Below are 6,980 nucleotides of genomic sequence, written 5' to 3'. Positions count from 1 at the left end.
GCATACTTTCTGCTCACAAAATCTCAGCTGCCTACTGAAATTCACACAGTAACCAACCATATGACGGCTGGTGGCACTGATGTCTTGTAAAGAAGAAGGGAAAAAGTTCGGGGCCTTTCATGTGTCATTCATTTTAATTCACATTGTATCTTATTTTCAAAACTCTGAAATCATAATACATGAATGTTACCTCCTCTGTCTAAGCATTTTGATTTAATTTTCATATTAAAGTGTTTCTGAATGTAACATTATTCATGGGTTCAAAAATAGAAGTTTGGCATTTATTCTCACACCCAGGAAGAAGCCTGCTCATAGGCCAGGTTTGAAGGGAATGCACCTATAAAAAGAGAGTTCATAGATTCTAGAATAATCTCAACAAACTATTACTTATGAAATATCTAAGATAAAATAACCAAGTCCATAAAATCACATGTGTATGAACAGAGAATTGTTCACTGAATCCAAGATAAAACAAATTGGTTCTTTCAGAAATTTTAGTTTCAAAACAAGTAAAAGAAAGCATAATAATAACATATGAAGTAGTATAACTGTAAAGCTTGATGATTTAAGGGATTATAAAACAAAAAATGCCAACAGATTTAATAATGGTTTAATAAAGTCCATGATGTCAGTTACATACAACATACTAAGACATGTACAAAAATTCTTTTCCATTTGAAGAAATTTTCATGGGGATCGATTCTTTGCTTCTCCCAAGATTCCCCACCTGTACTCTACTCCAGTGTTTCTGTCAAAGCCTAAATTTCCTTCTGTATTGTTCATTGTTTCTCTGTGATCTTTTTTTTTTTTACAATTCTTTATTTTATATAGTACAATTAGAGTTTCAAAAAAGGAAACTTGGAAATGTATGATCATGATTTTACATTTGCTCTCTCAATCTTTTTTGTTATTGTTGATGTCAAGTCTAGTCTAAATCACAACTTAATCTCTAAAGAGACTTGAGCAAACAACCCATTTTACATCTTTGCCAAAGAGTCAGCCATGACACTGGGAAAAATTAATCAATCTCTTGTGATCAAAACTTATAATTTAAATTTTCATCTTGATGTTGTTAATTTTAACCAGTATTAGTCATTCTAGCATTTATTTTATAGATGGATTAGAATATTGGAAACAAGCAAATGTCATACAAGGTACTTTTTTATATATTTGGATATATGTAGCATATATAAAACATTAGAGAGAAGCAATGAGACATTTTATAAAACAAAAGAATAAATTAGCAATGTCAATTAAGTCTTATAGAATTATTTAACCCAATATCTAAAAATTAAAGTAGCTTATATTTAGAAAGGAATTTAAGAGATTAACTCATTCTTTAATGTATGACATATATGCTTAGTATAAAAGCCAAAACCAAAACTTCCTTAACTTAAAATTTCATAATTGTTTATTAAATTAAATTTGCAATTTTAATATAAAATGTATTATTATCTAAGTTCTTCCAAAAATCTGAACATCTGGAATTATGTACACAGTATCTATGTGTACACATATGACTAAAACTTTAATACTGTTATATATTATGCATTATGAGTTACATTCAAATACTATGCCAATAAATATAATCAATTGACTTCATTTCTATCATAAAATAAAATTCTCTAAATTTTTGTTTCTCTAAGATTACCATTCAATTAAATGGTAGTGTCTTTATTCAAAACAATTGACTTTAACATAGTTTTCTCTTCTTTCAACAATTATTGATATATGTATATATTCACCAATATGTATAATATCAGCAGAAGTAAATTTCAAGGAAAGAATTTGGTTTTGAGTTCTACTTAAGGTTTATTTTCCATTAAAGTAAATGAGATGACTTTTGTGGCAGGATGGTGTATTTGGTAGATTCACCTAATATTTTGTTTTATAGAAGACAATCTTGATACTTTATCGGTACTAATAAATTAGTATTGAGGAGATGAATAAATAAGTGATATTAGTTGATATCTGAGTCACATTTTTACTCAAATTGTTTCCTTATTGATGTTCTGAATTAGTCTAGAGATGACTTCCTTATTCTGACCTATAACATGTGAAGTCTTTATGGAACATGATCTCTCGTCTCCTCCTAGAACTAGTGTTCGATGATGGAATAAAATTTAAGAAATCTGCAGGTTGTCTAATCAGGTTGTCAGTAATGAAGTTGATTTCCCTTATCAGAGCAGTGTCATGCTTTGAATAGACAATTTCAAATAGTGCATATCTTTTTTTTTTTTACTCAAAACACCCCACAATCTGTGCTGTTTGTAATAAAACGCTGCCTTTTAGAGCTACTGCTGTATCTATCTTGTTTGTCTGCCAGCTTTTGGACTTCCTTTACTCTCCCTCATTCCTTATCTTCATACCTATTGTAATCCAATATTTATTTTTTTACATACTCTGTCTACGATTTACCTCAAATATATTATCACTTGTCAGTTTTGAGATTTGGCTTTATTTTATTTATGGCTCCATTGTTCTAGTTCATAATGATACTATATGGTATATTTTTAAAATTAAGAGGATTTTTTTTCAAGCATGAATACTATTTTTAAAATTCAATTTTTGTAATTAGAATTCTCTGCCAATTAGTATTAATATTCATAATCTGTTATTTGATAAACTTTTAAGTAGATTTTTAAAAGATTAGAGGAAAATATACACATATTGAAATGTTTATTTCTGGATTGAAAGATTAGAAGTCTTTTTCAAATTATGCTATTTATATGTTATTTTTATTTGTCTTTATGTGATATGTAGAATTAATCATGGTTTCTCTTTGCTATGTTTATAATATAGTACTTTGTAAAAACCATGATATAATATTAAAATAGAGATTGTAGTTCAGATTATTATAATTTTCGTTTTAATGTAATGTATACTTTTTGTCCAGAATTTACACCTTGTTTTTATTGCCAATATATATGTCCTCAGAATTAAGAGATTTCCCCATATGTAACTTTTTCTGTTATTTTAAAGATCATTTAGACATGTCTTAATCATTTGTTGGGAAATTAGCATTGAAATATTATATATGCCATAATAATTACTGAATTCTGCTTTACATATGCATTTTCTGACTCAGATATGCATTTTCTGACTCAGAAAATGGAGCTCCCTATCTAAGTTACTCTTAAGTTTCTGCACAACTTCAGAGATTTTATATGAAAAATGATAAAAATGAAAATTAAATGATATCTTTTTTTCCTTCAGGAAGATACTGACAATTGCTGGAATAAATATAATCAATAACATTTGCAATATTCAGTGATGAATATAATGCTTCTTTTCACATGATTTTAAAAAGTGCAATAATTACCATTTTATTGGTTTCTCTCTAATTACTATTATCAGTTATTTATAATTCCAATTTTTTACAAAATTTCTCTGAATAGTATAAATGTGTCTTATTACATCACCCCAAACATTTGCCTATGGACTTTCTTCAGTGAGGAAGAAACAGTTATATTGTGTAGCAGAGAAAATATACTCTACTTAGCAGACTGAAGAATAATTATAGCTATTATTTATTCCCTTAAAAAATCAAGTTATTGATATATATGTGCATGTGTGTGTGTGCTTGCATGTATAACACCTCAAAAACCTTTTTACTTACAAATTCTTGGCAAATTAGTCACCTGGAGAAAAGAAAAAACAGACACAAAACAGAATAGAAGAAAATATACCCCGAGTTGATTGTCAAAAAATAAAACTAATGGGACGAAACTGTGAGATTATTGTTTCCTTCATGATCATGTGACTTTTTTAGAGAATGTGTTTATTATATTTCAGAAGAGATATGTTTATTGAAAACATAAATAAACAGAATTTTATAGGTTGAATCATGATTTTTCCAATGAATTTATTTCACTGTTTCCCATTATCATATTATTTGGGTTTTTGATTGATACTAATTTATCAGTGTCTTTTAACATTCTTTCACTATTCTATCAAAAATTTACTTCCAAAGCATCTACATTAAGTAACTTTCGATGAATAAAACCTAAATACATTTCTGAGAGCTTCCACTTGAAGGAAGCCTATAAGCAATCACATTAGAATGTGAGTAATCCCATTTATCTATTCTATGAGATCAGTTCAGGTTTCTAGAGATTGCCTTTTTAAAGCAAGTTTCAATGGAAATGTAACAATTCAATACTTAATCCCACACTGTAAAATATGCTCAAACATATTGTGAAGACACAATGGCATGATTCTGGTGTTTTGTTTGCTACATTGTGTGAAACTGTCTTGCTATTTTTTACACATATGTAAGGCAAGATATATGTGACTTTTGCATGTTATATTGAAACCACTGATTTGCATTTTCCTGTATAGGAATACCATTTGGTGCAATATTTTCAAAAATAGACTTTGTACTACTTTATTCATCTTTGCATTTCTACTATTCTCTACAGTGAACAGAGGAGAATCATGGCAAATGTTTATTGAACTACAGGGACTCTATGATAAAATAAGAATAGATGAGATATACAGGATCCCTGCCTAATGGCTATGAAACAAATTTATTCCTGATATCGTTGATACTGATTTTATCTCATTTGAGCTCATATTTAAAATTTAAGTATTCCAATTTATTTACATGTGACAATAATTCCAGTATTGAAAAGATTATTGTTGGTATTTACATGTTAATGATAATTTTTCCAAATGTTTTTTATCTACTTTCTTGCTGTAGTAAGCAGTCTTATAAGAAGAATTTGACATTTTTAAGTAGATCAAAATTTAACAATGATTCAGTATTAATTTTCCCCAAAATTATTTATTTGCTACAAATAAATAAATCAGAGATGAGACTGTAAACAGACTATCTGAAAGTTAATGCTGTTGTATTTAGTAAATTCCTGATACTTAAAATATTTCCTTATTACTTCTAGAAGTTTCATTTCTACTTTACAAAATTCAATTAGTAGATAAGGTTCCAAGTACACATATATATTTACTATAAAATGACTTTATCTTTTAAGAAGCACAGTTCATATTGATTCTTTTATTCTTCAAATGCAGTATTTTACTACTTATGCTATTAGTTTTTTATTGTTTTTCATTATATAATTTTAAAATGTTGCTTAAAAAGTTATATTTTTTTCTTTGAAGGACCCTGCTATAATTGATTGATTTATAAGGTAAAACCAATAAAATTAAAGGAACTACAACCTCAAACTTGAAATAAAGTATACTTTTATGTATGCATATGCTTTCAGTTCTGCTTTCATTTTACAAAAGATATCCAAAGATTCCAAAGATTGTACAAGTTAATAAATCTTCTGTGCCTTTCTTAAACAAATGAAAAAATTGGCTACTTAACTCCTAGCTTAAAAAGACAAATGGTCATCTATATCATCAGTCATAGATGGATTTACTATTTGGAGTAAATACCACGGAATGTCCTGTTAAAAGCATGCCTTTCAGCTACATATTTTGGAATGCAAACTTTAACGGAAAACGTACCATGAATAGAATTTCTTTTTCTTTCTCTTCCTCTCACTCCCTCTGTTAGATTCACTCCTTAATGTCCAGCAGCTAACAGTATTAATCAAATAAAAGCATTCACTAAATATGTGCTCATTCATTCAACATGTTACAAAAGATGGGTTTAGAAATACTATCTTTTATTTTCATTGTTGAAAGGGTTCCGATGATGTAGCTGAACAAACTTGTGGTTAAAATTCTAAGGATTTTTTTTTCTTTTTTATTATAGACAGATGTAATTAAAGAACAAAAAAAATTAAACATAAGTCCAGTTAATATGGCACAATGAAAATAAATTTAATGTGTTTAAATTTAGTTAATGCCATAGCTAAGTCTGAGTATTGGGGGTAGGAGGGAATATATATCTTCAATATGGTTTGTCTTTTTTTCTCCTAAACCAGGGCTGCACTGCACATAACTAAAACGTTAACTTTTTTTAGCTTTGTCTTTAGAATGTTTAAGCTTATGTTTCCACACTTTTTACTCAGCTAAAATATCATTTACTTTTCTATGCAGTGCAAAATTATTAAAGATTTAATATAAGCAATAGCTGTCCCCTATTTTATTAAAGAAAATCTCAAAGGACGTTTGTTTGATTTGTAACCAAGACATTATTAGAAAAATTTATATTACAATTAAAAGTGATACTTAAATACAGGAAATAATTTCCATAATCCCATCCACATACTAAAGTCAATTAATCCATACTTGGCACTTTACAAATATTTTAAAATTTAATCATTATAAAAACACTGCGAAAATTTTATTCCAATATTATAAATGAAAAATTGAAGTTCAGAATATTTAGGTAGCCTTGCCAACGTAGGGCACTTGGTCAGTAGCAGAGCCAGGATTCAATAAAAATACGCCACATTTTCAAAGCCTTTACTCTTTGCTGAAATAACCTTCCTCACAAGGCTTCCTTTTGATTTCATTTGACTCCACAATCGCGTATTGAGCTTTTATTACGTGTGAAGCAGCCCAGGTACTGATTGTCGCTTATGGGCTTCAAGGTGCCCCAAATTATCTACTTCAACCCAACTCTGTTTATCTTCCAGGACTTTAAAGACACTGTTACCATACATTTGACTGGTCAAAAAAAAAAAATTCAAGCTCTATTTCCTGTGGTTTCTTTCCTTTCATGTATTTCTAAGTTTCCTATATAATTATACCCTATTCTTAGACCAATGTCCCATATTAATTTTTAGTCTGAAGTTTCTTCCCCTTCATTAATTATACTTATTTGCCTCTTTTCCTTGCTTGGGCACCAATCAGGAGGTGCTTTGAAGAACATCGGGGGATTTACTTACAGTCAGTGAATGTGGGGACTGCAAGGGCACCGGAAATTAGACATCCCAAGTCCCAATGTTTAAAAACAACGTGGAGGTCCGGGTCCCTAGGAGCTGTCTATTTCTGAGGATCAGACATACAGGTGGGAGCCCAGGCATTGGGACTCTCAAGTCGAGTCTCAATTTATGAATTTC

Source organism: Lemur catta, chromosome 23 (assembly GCF_020740605.2).
Source record: "Lemur catta isolate mLemCat1 chromosome 23, mLemCat1.pri, whole genome shotgun sequence".
Taxonomy (NCBI): domain Eukaryota; kingdom Metazoa; phylum Chordata; class Mammalia; order Primates; family Lemuridae; genus Lemur; species Lemur catta.
This window is presented reverse-complemented; position numbering follows the sequence as displayed.